This window comes from Pongo pygmaeus, chromosome 13, assembly GCF_028885625.2.
Source record: "Pongo pygmaeus isolate AG05252 chromosome 13, NHGRI_mPonPyg2-v2.0_pri, whole genome shotgun sequence".
Classification (NCBI taxonomy): domain Eukaryota; kingdom Metazoa; phylum Chordata; class Mammalia; order Primates; family Hominidae; genus Pongo; species Pongo pygmaeus.
Window position 1 is genome coordinate 119,123,367 of NC_072386.2, and position 13,240 is coordinate 119,136,606.

General features: G+C 48.7%; 1 pseudogene; it reads left to right on the top strand.

Moving 5' to 3' along the window:
* Positions 1-5,064: 5,064 nt before the first annotated feature.
* On the top strand, positions 5,065-7,406 carry LOC129043876 (protein PAT1 homolog 1-like; annotated as a pseudogene).
* Positions 7,407-13,240: the final 5,834 nt, after the last annotated feature.

Sequence of the window (13,240 nt, forward strand, 5' to 3'; positions counted from 1 at the left end):
CCTCCCATGGGCCACGATCAGGCCCTGGGGATTCAGCAGTGAATGAAACTGACAAACCCCTGACCTCATTAAGCTGACATTCTTTTTTTTTCTTTTTTTTTGTGGCGGAGTCTCACTCTGTCACCTTCTGTCACCACACCTGGCCAAAACTGACATCCTAATGAGGGATGCAGACAAAAACAAGGAAAGATTAGAGGGTGTGAATTGCTATAGAGAAAAATGAGAAGTGGGGAGATACAAAGTAAGATCTGAGAAGTTAACACCTGAACAAAGACGCAGGAGTGGGCCAGGCATAGTTGCTCACGCCTGTAATCCTAGCACTTTGGAAGGCCTAAACAGATGGATCACTGGAGGCCAGGAGTTTGAGACCAGCCTGGCCAACACAGGGAAATTCCATCTCTATTAAAAATACAAAAATTAGCCAGGTGTGGTAGCGGGCGCCTGTAATGCCAGCTACTCGGGAGACTGAAGCAGGAGAATCGCTTGAACCCGGGAGGTGGAGGTTGCAGTGAGCTGAGCTTGCACCACTGCACTCCAGCTTGGGCGACAGAGTGAGACTCCATCTCAAAAACAAAAGACTTCACCGGGCAGGGTGGCTCACACCTGTAATCCCACCACTTTGGGAGGCCGAGGCAGGTGGATCACGAGGTCAGGAGTTCAAGACCAGCCTGGCCAAGAGGGTGAAACCCCGTCTCTACTAAAAATACAAAAATTAGCCAGGCGTGGTGGTGGGCGCCTGTAGTCCCAGCTACGTGGGAGGCTGAGGCAGAGAATTGCTTGAACCTGGGAGGTGGAGGTTGCAGTGGGCCGAGATCAAACCACTGCACTCCAGCCTGGGTGACAGAGTAAGACTCTGTCTCAAAAAAAAAAAAGAGACAAAAAAAAAAAAAAAAAAAGAAGACTTTAAGGATGGGAGGGGCTGAGCCTTGGGGATAGTAAAAGGAAGAGCTTCCAAGCAGAAGGAACAGCATATGCAAAGGTCCTGAGGCAGAAGCAGGACTGTCAGTGCAGAAGAGAGGAGGACCAGTGTCTAGAGTTGATAGAGCCAAGGTTGGGGCCAGAGCAGGGATGGCCATGAAGGCCATTTTGGCTTTTACTCTGAGATGGAGCCCCCAGAGAGATGGAGGCAAAGAAGTAACCATCTAACTTACATTTTTACATGATCACCCTGGCAGAGATGTGGCATGATCTCATGTAGTGTTATAAGATCACACCGGCTACTGTGCTGAGAATAAACTGTAGGCAGGTCCATGGAAGAAACAGGGAGACCAGTTAGGAACCCACTGTAATAATTCAAGCATGGCTGGGCGCGGTGGCTCACACGTATAATCCTAGCACATTGGGAGGCTGAGACGGGTGGATCACCTGAGGTCAGGAGTTCGAGACCAGCCTGGCCAACATGGTGAAACCCATCTCTACTAAAAATACAAAAATTAGTCGGGCATGGTGGTGGGTGCCTGTAATCCCAGCTACTCAGGAGGCTGAGGCAGGAGAATTGCTTGAACCCAGGAGGTGGAGGCTGCAGGGAGCCTAGATCGCACCGTTGCACTCCAGCCTGGGCAACAAGAGTGAAACTTAGTTTCAAAAAAAAAATTAGCTGGGTGTGGTGGTGGGCACCTGTAGTCTCAGCTGCTCAGTAGGCTGAGGTAGGAGAATCGCTTGAAGCCGGGGGCGGAGGTTGCAGTAAGCTGCGATCATGCGATTGTACTCCGGCCTGGGTGACAGAGACTGTCTCAAAAAAAAAAAAAAATTGAGATCCAAAAGGGTATGTCAAGTAAGTAGCTGGATACACAAGTCTGGAATTCGGGGCCCCAGTCTGGGCTGGAGATAGAAGCTTGGAACCCCTCAAGCTGTATACTCCTCCACCACAGGAACCTGTTAAAAGGCACATTCCTGCCCGCTCCCAATTCTCTGAAGGTTCTGATTTAGTAGGCTATGGGTGAGGCCTGACTTTTTTTACTCTCTCTCTCTTTTTTTTTTTTTTTTTTGGTAGAGACACAGTTCTCACTATGTTGCGCAGGCTGGTCTCAAACTCCTGAGCTCAAGTGATCCTCCTGCCTTGGCCTCCTAAACTGCTGGAATTACAGGCATGAGCCACTGCACTTGGCCATTTTTATTTTTGTTTATTTATTTTTGAGACAGGGTCTCACTCTGTCTTACTCTGTCACCCAGGCAGTGATGTACTCGCCAGAGTACAGTGGTGCAACCACAGCTCATTGCAGCCTTGACCTCCTGGGCTCAACTGATCCTCCTGCCTCAGCCTCCCAAGTAGCTGGATCTATAGGCCCATGCTACCACCCCTGGCTAATTTTTAAATTTTTTGTAGAGGTCAGATCTCGGTATATTACCCAGGCTGGTCTTGAATCCTGAGCTCAAACAATCCTCCTGCCTCAGCCTCCTAAAGTTCTGGGATTACAGGTGTGAGCCACCAGGCCCAGGCTGGTGTTTTGTTTTGTTTTGAGACGAGTCTCCCTCTGTCGCCCAGGCTGGAGTGCAGTGGCGGGATCTCAGCTTACTGCAACCTCCACCTCCTGGGTTCAAGTGATTCTCCTGCCTCAGTCTCCCAAGTAGTTGGGATTACAGGCATGAGACACCACGTCCAGCTAATTTTTCTATTTTTATTAGAGACTGGGTTTCACCATGTTGGCCAGGCTGGTCTTGAACTCCTGAGCTCAAGCAATTCCCCCCACCTCGGCCTCCTAAAGTGCTGGGATTACTGGTGTGAGCCACCGCGCCTCTCCAAGGTGATGGCTTTTATAGAAATCTGCTCCCTGACTTTTTAAGTAGCAAGTAGTACCTTCTCTTGTAAACTCGAATTGTTGTAAGTGCTTCTGGCTCCCTGTCTGCTGAAGTCAGAGGCTATCGGCCCCTTTGCTGAGTGCCCCAAACTGCAGCGTTTCCCGAGCTCCTTTGTCTGCTTTTAAAGTTCTTTTGCTTCCTCCTTTGCTGGCATGTTGCCAGGATAAAGAACGTGGAATCTGAAGTGGGTCCCACGTGGGCTATAGTCCTGACATGGCGTGGGGAATGTGTGACCTTGGGCATGTTACTTAGCCTCTCTGAACCTTCGTTTCTCCATCTCCAAGTGAGGGCAATACTACCTTGTAGAATGCAGGTAAGGCACAATGAATGGTATTTGATTATCTGGTCTTCTGATTATCCCAGAGCTGTGAGTAAGGATGCTTTTTGCTGTAAGGGACCAACTCAAACTGACTTAAGAAGACCATGTACAGGCTGACATAACACAGAGTGCAAAGCTGTAATCCCAGCACTTTGGGAGGCCGAGGTGGATGGATCACTGGAGGTCAAGAGTTTGAGACCAGCCTGGCCAACATAGGGAAACCCCATCTCTACTAAAAATACCAAAATTAGCTGGGCGTGGTGGCAGGCACCTGTAATCTCAGCTACTCAGGAGGCTGAGGCAAGAGAATCACTTGAACCTGAGAGGCAGAGGTTGCAGTGAGCCGAGATTGCATCACTGCACTCCAGTTTGGGTGACAGAGCGAGACTCCATCTCAAAAAAAAGAGTCACTTCTAGGCTGGGCGTGGTGGTTCACGCCTATAATCCCAGCACTTTGGGAGGCCGAGGCGGGCGGATCACAAGATCAGGAGATCAAGACCATCCTGGCTAACACAGTGAAACCCCGTCTCTACTAAAAATACAAAAGCAAAATTAGCTAGATGTGGTGGTGGGCGTCTGTAGTTCCAGCTACTCAGGAGGCTGAGGTGGGAGAATGGCGTGAACTTGGGAGGCGAAGCTTGCAGTGAGCTGAGATGGTGCCACTGCACTCCAGCCTGGGCGACAGAGCAAGACTCTGTCTCAAAAAAAAAAAAAAAGTCACTTCTAGATGCTTTTGAAGAAAGAACCCCAGCCAGCCTCTCCACATTGGCCCAAATAGAGTCACGTGTCCATTTCTGAACGAAGTGTTGACAATCACTGACAAGGAGGTGGGGTTATCAACAGGCCAAGCAGACTCATCCTCAGAGCCAGGCTGGGCTCAGCCTCTTCTGCAGCGGTGTGCCATGGGCACTCAGTGTGATTTATTGGCAAGTGAGCCAATAAATGTTGATCACCGCTCTCTTTGGGGCAGCTGGGCAGGGCTTATGGTGGCCTGTGTGGGGCAGGATGCTATTTTATGTCCATGGTTCCTGTGGAAAGTGAACATGTTCTGATGAGCTAGCTCGGCCAAGGTGGGGGTCCACACCCTGGACATCCACTTAAGCAGTCAGGTGCATAGGGCGCCACTGCTTGTCTTGGACAGGGGACCCATGGACCTCCTGCTAGAGGAGTTCTGGTCCCGTGTGCCCAAGGTACAGCTGGCCCAGGAAGGAGGAGGCTGGTGTGCATCACTCCTGGGGGTGGCTCCCCAGCTCCATCTTCACAAATTTCAATACTTCCCATTTGTTTACAACTAACCTGTTCTCCTACTGGCATCTGTGACAGCTTTTTTTTTTTTTTTTGAGATAGAGCCTTGCTCAGTCGCCCAGGCTGGAGTGCAGTGGTGCAATTTCGGTTCACTGCAACCTCTGCCTCCCGGTTCAAGCGATCCTCCCACCTCAGCCTCCCAAGTAGCTGGGAATACAGGCGTGTGCCACCACGGCCGGCTAATTTTTTTTTTTTTTTTTTTTTTTTTGGTATTTTTAGTAGAGACGGGGTTTCACCATGTTGACCCAGCCTGGTCTCAAACTTCTGACCTCAAGCGATATACCCACCTTGGCCTCCCACAGTGCTGGGATTATAGGCGTGAGCCATCACGCCTGGCCCAGGTCTTTTTTTTTTTTTTTTTTTTTTTTTTTAGACAGAGCCTTGCTTTGTCACTCAGGCTGGAGGCTGGAGTGCAGTGGCGCGATTTCGGCTCACTGCAACCTCCGCCTCCTGGATTCAAGCAATTCTCCTGCCTCAGCCTCTGGAGTAGCTGGGATTACAGGTGTGTGCCACCACGCCCGGCTAATTTTTTTATTTTTAGTAGAGAAAGGGTTTCACCATGTTGGCCAGGCTGGTCTTGAACTCCTGACCTGAGATGATCCTCCCACCTCAGCCTCCCAAAGTGCTGGGATTACAGGTGTGAGCCACCGCGCCCAGCTGGCCTAAGTCTTTAAATATAATTGCAACTGGGTGTATGGCAGCAGCCAGGGGTCCTGAGTCGGTGGAGGACCCGAACCCGGGAAGTGCTTCTTCCCTCTCTTCCCTACTTTTCTCCCCACTCCCTCCCTCCCTCCCCAAGAGTCTTTGGAGGATTGTCCTGTGAATGAAGTTGAAGATGCATTTCAGGGCCTGGGAAAAGAAGATGAGGAAATTGATCAATTCAGTGATAATACATTCGGGTCAGGTGCAATTGATGATGATTGGCAGGAAGCACATGAGTGCCTGGCTGAACTGGAAGAAAAGCAACCAGTGGCAGTTATTGAACAAACAGGCAATGGAGAGAGGGATGAAATGGACTTGTTGGGTGACCATGAGGAGAATCTGGCAGAAAGGCTCAGTAAGATGGTGATTGAAAATGAACTAGAAGATCCAGCTATCATGAGGGCAGTGCAAACCAGGCCAGTTTTATAACCCCAACCAGGAAGTCTGAATTCCAGTATCTGGGATGAATCTGAAGTTCTGAGGGGAATCCAAAGACTACTGCTCACTCATACAGTGTCTGTATGAGTGTGCCTTGCCTCAGAGGCCCCCAGCGTCCAGAAGATGATCGAGACCTTTCTGAACATGCATTACCAAGGCGGCCAACTTCACTTATCATTGGCAGTCCTCCTGTTAGAGCTGTCCCCATAGGCACCCCACCTAAGCAGATGGCTGTATCCAGTCTCACCCAACACTTTCTGTGTCCAAAGCCTGTTCATGTTCAGCCCCCAATGCCACTGCATTATCCTGCTCCCTATAGTGACAGGACATCTCCAAGCCAGCTCTGCTGTGTCCCGCTACAGCCTGGATGTATGTCTCCCAGCGAGTTCGCATGGGTCCCTGGATTTGTTGGTAGTCTACTTGCTGCTATGAATCCCGAGTTACTACAAGGGTCAGTTGGGCATATGCTTCCCCCAGCACCAGGCTTCTGTGCCTTCTTTAGTGCTCCACCCCTGCTGCACCACCTCCACAGCAGCACCCTCCTGGCCCAGGACTTCACCTGCAGAACCTAAGATCTCAGGCCCCAAGGTTTAGACCAGACGCAACTCACTTTCATCCACAGCACTGTTGACTCTTGCATCAGAGACAGCAACAGAATAGAAATCAGCATCAGAATCTCAATGGTGCAGGGGATAGAGGAAGTCATGGAACAGTCATCAAGATCTTCTCTGAAAGGATCCATATACCAATCTCATGTTGCAGCGGGAAAAGGATTGGCTCCCTAAAATCCAGATGATGCAACTGCAAAGCACTGACCCCTACCTGGATGATTTTCATTACCAGAATTACTTGGAAAAACTGTCATCTGCTGAAGAAATATAAGGTGATGGCCCGAAAAAGGAGCGCACCAAGCTCATCACCACTCGGGTGGCCAAACTGGAGCGCACCTATAATCCAGTGCAATTTGCGGGCTCTTTGGGAAAGCTGACTGTTTCTAGTGTAAATAATCAGCAAAAAATGATTGATGCTGTTGTGACATCTTGGAGTGAGGATGATGAGACAAAAGTTTGAGACAAGAGGAGAAAAACCCTTGTCATGGCCGAGCGCAGTGGCTCAAATCTGTAATCTCAGCACTTTGGGAGGCCGAGGTGGGCAGACCATGAGGTCAAGAGATCCAGACCATCCTGGCTAACACGGTGAAACCCCGTCTCTACTAAAAATACAAAAATTAGCCAGGCTTGGTGGCGCACGCCTGTAGTCCCAGCTAGTCAGGAGGCTGAGGCAGGAGAATCGCTTGAACCTGGGAGGTGGAGGTTGCAGTGAGCCGAGATCATGCCACTGCACTCCAGCCTAGCGACAGAGGGAGACTCAGTCTCAAACGAACAAACAAAACCCTTGTCATGATTGAGAAAACCTACAGATTACTCCTTGATGTGGAGGACTATGAAAGACGTTATTGCCTAAAGCTAGAATGGATGAGGGAAAGCACAAAATTTGTAGCATGTATGACAACTTAAGAGGGAAATTGTCTGGACAAGAGAGGCCTAGTGATGACCACTTTGTACAGATCATGTATATCCAAAAAGAGAAGAGAATGGTTGCCTGTAGTCTTCCTTTCCTCTCCACAGAGCAAGCAGCTGACATTCTCCTGATAACAGCCAGGAACCTCCCTTTCTTTATCAAGAAGGATGCACAAGGGCCAGGCGCCCTGGCTCATTCTTGAAATGCCAGCACTTTGGGAGGCCGAGGTGGGCAGATCACTTGAGGTCAGAAGTTTGAGACCAGCCTGGCCAACATGGTGAAACCCCATCTCTACTAAAAATAGAAAAATTAGCCAGACATGTTGGCACGCACGTGTAATCCCAGCTACTTGGGAGGCTGAGGCAGGAGAATCCTTGAACCTGGGAGGCAGAGGTTGCAGTGAGCTGAGATTGCGCCAATGCACTCCAGCCTAGGCGACAGAGCGAGACTCCATCTCAAAATAAATAAATAAGTTAAAAATAGCCGAGTGTGGTAGTGTGCACCTGTAGTCCCAGCTACTTGGGAGGCTGAGGTGGGAGGATCATTTTAACCCAGGAGTTCAAGGCTGCAATGGGCTATGATCACAGCACTGCACTCCAGGCTAGGTGACAGAACGAGACACTGCAGCTAAATAAATACATGTGAAATGTGACCTTGCCTCTATGAAAATAGCTTTTTATGTCAGGTTTCATGTTTGAAACAGCTACACACAATTTCTGATAACTTTATCAGGAGAAATAGGCTTTGTAATGGTAGTCTCTTAAGAAATTCTTGATGGCTACTAATAGTGAGAACCTTTATTCACAGCTGCAGGTGATATAAAGTTTGGACCTTTTTAGGCCGGGCGTGGTGGCTCATGCCTATAATCCCAGCACCTTGGGAGGCCAAGGTGGGCGGATCACCTGAGGTCGGGAGTTCAAGACCAATCTGACCAACATGGAGAAACCCTGTCTGTACTAAAAATACAAAATTAGCTGAGCGTGGTGGCACATGCCTGTAATCCCAGCCACTTGGGAGGCTGAGGCAGGAGAATCGCTTGAATCTGGGAGGTGGTGGTTGCAGTGAGCGGAGATCACACATGCCATTGCACTCCAGCCTGGCCAACAAGAGCGAAACTCTGTCTCAAAAAGAAAAAAAAAAATTGGACTTTTTTTTTTTTTCTTTTTGAGACAGTATCATTCTATCGCCCAGGCAGGAGTGCAGTGGCTTGATCACACTCACTGTAGCTTCCACCTCCCCAGTCTCAGGTGATCTTCCCGCCTCAGCCTCCCAAGTAGCTGGGACCACAGGCACACACTGTGACGGCTGAGTTTTTTATTTTATTTTTTTGTAGAGACGAAGTCTCAGTATGCTGCCTAGACTGGTCTTGAACTCCTGGGCTCAAGTGATCTGCCTTCCTTGGCTCCCAAAGTGCTAAGATTATAGGTGTGTGCCACCACATCCAGCCTGAAATGATTTTTTAATCTCTTTCCTTTCCTTTTTTTTTCTTTTTTGAGACAGAATCTCTGTCACCCAGGCTGGAGTGCAGTGGTGCCATCTCGGCTCACTGCAACCTCCGCCTCCTGAGTTCAAGAGATTCTCCTGCCTCATCCTCCTGAGTAGCTGGGATTACAGGCACGTGCCACCATGCTCAGCTAATTTTTGTATTTTTTTAGTAGAGACGGGGTTTCGCCATGTTTGCCAGGCTGGTCTTGAACTCCTGAACTCAAGTGATCTGCCCTCCTTGACCTCCCAAAGTGCTGGGATTACAGGCCTGAGCCACTGTGCCCAGCCTCTTTTCTTTCTTAAGCTGCGTCCTGGCTATGTTAGTGTTTATTTTATTATAATCCTTAAACCAAACTTTTACATTCTGTTATGGGTTGAATTGCATCCTCCCTGAATTCATGTGTTGAAGTTCTTACCCCTAGTACCTCAGAATGTGACCTTATTTTGTTTTGTTTTGTTTTTTTGAGACAAAGTCTAGCTCTATTGCCAGGCTGGAGTGCAGTGGCACGATCTCAGCTCACTGCAACATCCACCTCCCGGTTCAAGCAATTCTCCTGCCTCAGCCTCCCCGAGTAGCTGGGACTACAGGTGCATGCCACCATGCCCGGCTAATTTTTGTATTTTTAGTAGAGACGGGGTTTCGCCATGTTGGCCGGGCTGGTCTTGAACTCCTGACCTCATGATCTGCCCACCTCCGCCTCCCAAAGTGCTGGGATTACAGGCATGAGCCACTGCGCCTGGCCGCTCATTTGGATATAGGGTCATCGTAAATGTAATCCATTAAGATGGGGCCCTACTGTAGAGTGGGTCCCTAATCCAGTATATCTGATGTCCTTACAAAAAGGGGAAATTTGGACACAGGCACACACACAGAATACCAGATGGAGGTTGGAGTTATGCTGCCAAGGAACCACTAGAAGTTAGAACAAGGTTGGGAATATATCCTTCCCTGGCACCTTCAGAAGGAGCACAGCCCTGCAGACACCTTGATCTTGAACTTCAGCCTCCAGAACTGCCAGACAATACATTTCCATTTTGTTTTTTTTCTTTCTGAGACAGAGTCTTGCTCTGTCACCCAGGCTGGGGTACAGTGGTGCCATCTCAGCTCATTGTAACCTCTGCCTCCCAGGTTCTAGCAATTCTCCTATCTACCTTGGGTGAAAAAGCGAGACCCTGTCTCAAACAAAACAAAACAAAGAAACTAATCTCTTAAAGAGAATTGAGAGACTTTCAGTTTTCTGCATGCAGGGATAGTTTGTCTAGCAGAGGGCATATTCATTGCTTGAAAGACTGGCAAAATCCCTCCTGTTGTTTATAACACAGTAAATACTGGGTGAGTTTATGCATTCTCAGAAACTGTTGGTTGGGGCTCCAACACAGAAAGACAGCTGTACCTGTGCCATGTTAAATCAGAGAAAAAGGTTGTTGGATAATAAGTGTAATATGAGTTGATTTAAGTGCAAAATATTTTCATTTGCCTTGAAAAGTCTGTAAGGTGCACATTAAAAGCTCAACAGCAGTTAATAGGCCAGCGCAGTGGTTCATGCCTGTAATCCCAGAACTTTGGGAGACTGAAGCAGGAGGATCGCTTGAGCTCAGGAGTTCGCGACCAGCCTGGGCAACATAGCAAGACCCCATCTCTAATTAATAAATAATAATAATAATAAAAATAATAAAACAGCAGTTAACATCTGGAAAAAAAAAAAAAACTGTTGGTTGGGTATAAACTGGCCTAACCCTTTTGGCAAGATCTCCTGTCTTTTTTTTTTGTTTGAAACAGTGTTCCTCTTTTGCCCAGGCTAGAGTGCAGTGGTGATCTTGGATCACTGCAACCTCTACCTCCCGTGTTCAAGCAATTCTCATGCTTCAGCCTCCCCCGTAGCTGAGACCACAGGTGTGTGCCACCACACCTGGCTAATTTTTGTATTTCTAGTAGAGACAGAGTTTCACCATGTTGGCCAGGCTGGTCTCAAACTTCTGGCCTCAAGTGATCCTCCCACCTAGGCCTCCCAAAGTATTGGGATTACAGGCGTGAGTCACCATGCCCGGCTCCTACAGTTTATGTTTTAGCATACGTAGGATCAGATGGTATGTCTTGAGGATCTTCTATTATTACTTATGGGTGTAACTAATGCTTTTAAACTGGCATACAGATAACATAGATGTACTATGTTAATTGATTCCTCTGTTGATGCATATTTAGGTTGCTCTCAAATTTTTAATATTACTTTTAGACCCAAAAGTCTAAAAGTTTTTAGAAGTTTTTTTTTGTTTTGTTTTGTTTTTTTTTTTTTTGAGATGAGGTCTCATTCTGTTACCCAGGCTGGAGCACAGTGGCACGATCACTACTCACTGCAGCCTCAACCTCCCCAGGCTCAGGTGATCCTCCTACCTCAGCCTCCCAAATAGCTGGGACTACAGGTTAGTGTCGCCACGTCTAGCGAAGTTTTGTATTTTTTTTTTTTTTTTTTGAGACGGAGTCTCGCTCTGTCGCCAGGCTGAAGTGCAGTGGTGCAATCTTGGCTCGTTGCAAGCTCCGCCTCCCAGGTTCACACCATTCTCTTGCCTTAGTCTCCTGAGTAGCTGGGACTACAGGTGCCCACCACCACGCCTGGCTAATTTTTTTGTATTTTTAGTAGAGACGGGGTTTCACCGTGTTAGCCAGGATGGTCTCGATCTCCTGACTTCGTGATTTGCCCCCCTCGGCCTCCCAAAGTGCTGAGATTACAGGCGTGAGCCATGGGGCCTGGCTTTAAGTTTTGTATTTTTTTGTAGACACACAATGGTGCCCAGGCTGGTCTTGAACTCCTGGGCTCAAGCCCGCCTCAGTCTCCCAAAGTGCTAGGATTACAGGCATGAGCCACACTGTGCCTGGGCCCCCAAAAGAAGTCTTTAAAGTTTATTTGATCCTTCACTGGACTTTTAAAGTGAAACTCTCAGAGCATCTATTTTGTGCTAGATTCTGTGGGACATGAAGAAGTGGCCCTTGCCTTAAGAGAGCACCCAGTAGGAGGTGGCACAAGATTTCCGTACACACACGAGTGCTCACAGCAGGGATATTGGGACCCATACCCAGGAGGGAGCCATCAGTGCATCCTGAGAAGCAGGAGCCACAGCAGGCCTCAGGGAGGAGGGAGCATCTGAACTTGACCTGGAGGGTTCCCACAGTTGCAGGAGCTGGAGATCCTGGGCCAGGCCCAGCGCCGGCACTCCTGAAGTGGACACTCTAGAGACAAGTGGAGGATGAACACTGTTTCTGGTTTGGGGTGGTTTGTGTGTTTGGGGCAAGGGAATTTCTCAGGTTGCACTTATTTTCTGAAACACACATACTCCTGGATGTTTCTGTGTAAACCATCAACTCCATTTTGGCCAGAGCAGGAGTTCCTCTCAACGCCCCATGGGGACCGGGGAGGTGGAGGATGCAGAGATCAGACAGACTCATAGCCTCTGAGCTTTGGGGTGGCCTGTGGGTCTGGTAAATACTTCTGTGGTTCTCCAAATGTGATCCTTGGCCAGTAGCACCAGCATCACCTGGACATTTATTAGAAATGCAAATTTTTGGCCGAGCACAGTGGCTCACTCTTGTAATCCCTGGGCTTTGGGATGCCGAGGCGGGTGGATCACCTGAGGTCAGGAGTTCGAAACCAGCCTGGCCAATATGATGAAACCTCGTCTCTTCTAAAAATACAAAAAATTAGCCAGGCGTGGTGGCAGGCGCCTGTAATCCCAGCTACTCAGGAGGCTGAGGCAAGAGAATCGATTGAACCCGGAGGTGCGGAGATTGCAGTGAGCCAAGATCAATGCCACAGCCCTCCAGCCTGGTCAACAAGCGCAAAACTCTGTCTCAAAAACAACAACAACAACAAAGAAATGCAAATTTTCTGGCCCCATCTCAAACCTATTGAATCAGGAACTTTTAGAGAATTAGTTCCTGTAATCTGTGTTTTAACAAGCCTGTGACTCTGGTTTGGGAACCATTGATAGCGATATTTACTCCAGCTGACCCAGGGAAGCAGGGCCCAGCCTGGGCTCCCCCGACCTGTGTCCACCATCCCCGACTGCTCCGTGCTCACCTCCAAGAGGCTGAAGCTGTTCCTGACTGATGGCTCGCAGGAGGATTGGGAGCTGGGATGCTGTTTGGCTAACGTCCTCTCCTGCAGGGAGGGGGTGAGCTCTACAAGGGGTACCCAGCGCATTCTGTGGAATGCTGCCTTCCTTCCCGTGAATACTACCTCCCTCCCACTTAATGCACTAGGTGGCGTTATTAATAGTATTATTAATCCATACATTCATTCAACATTTCTTTTGTTGATTGTCTACCGTGTACAGGTTGGTTTGGCTACTGGAGATAAAGAAATGACTGTGATATCACCCTAGTCCACAAGGAATCCACGGTCCAGTGGGGACACTGGGGTGCCCAGCAGGCAGTGATAGAGCAACCTCATACAAGTTTATATTACAACCAGGTGCAGTGGCTTGTGCTTGTATTCCCAGCTACTCAGGAGACTGATGCACCTCCTTCGGAGGTGGGAGAATCACTTGAGACCAGGAATTCCAGACCAGCCTGGGAAACATAGTGAGACTGTCTCAAAAAAAAAAAAAAAAAATTAGCCGGGCTTGGTGACCCGCACCAGCAGTCTTAGCTACACAAGAGGCTGAGGAGGGAGGATC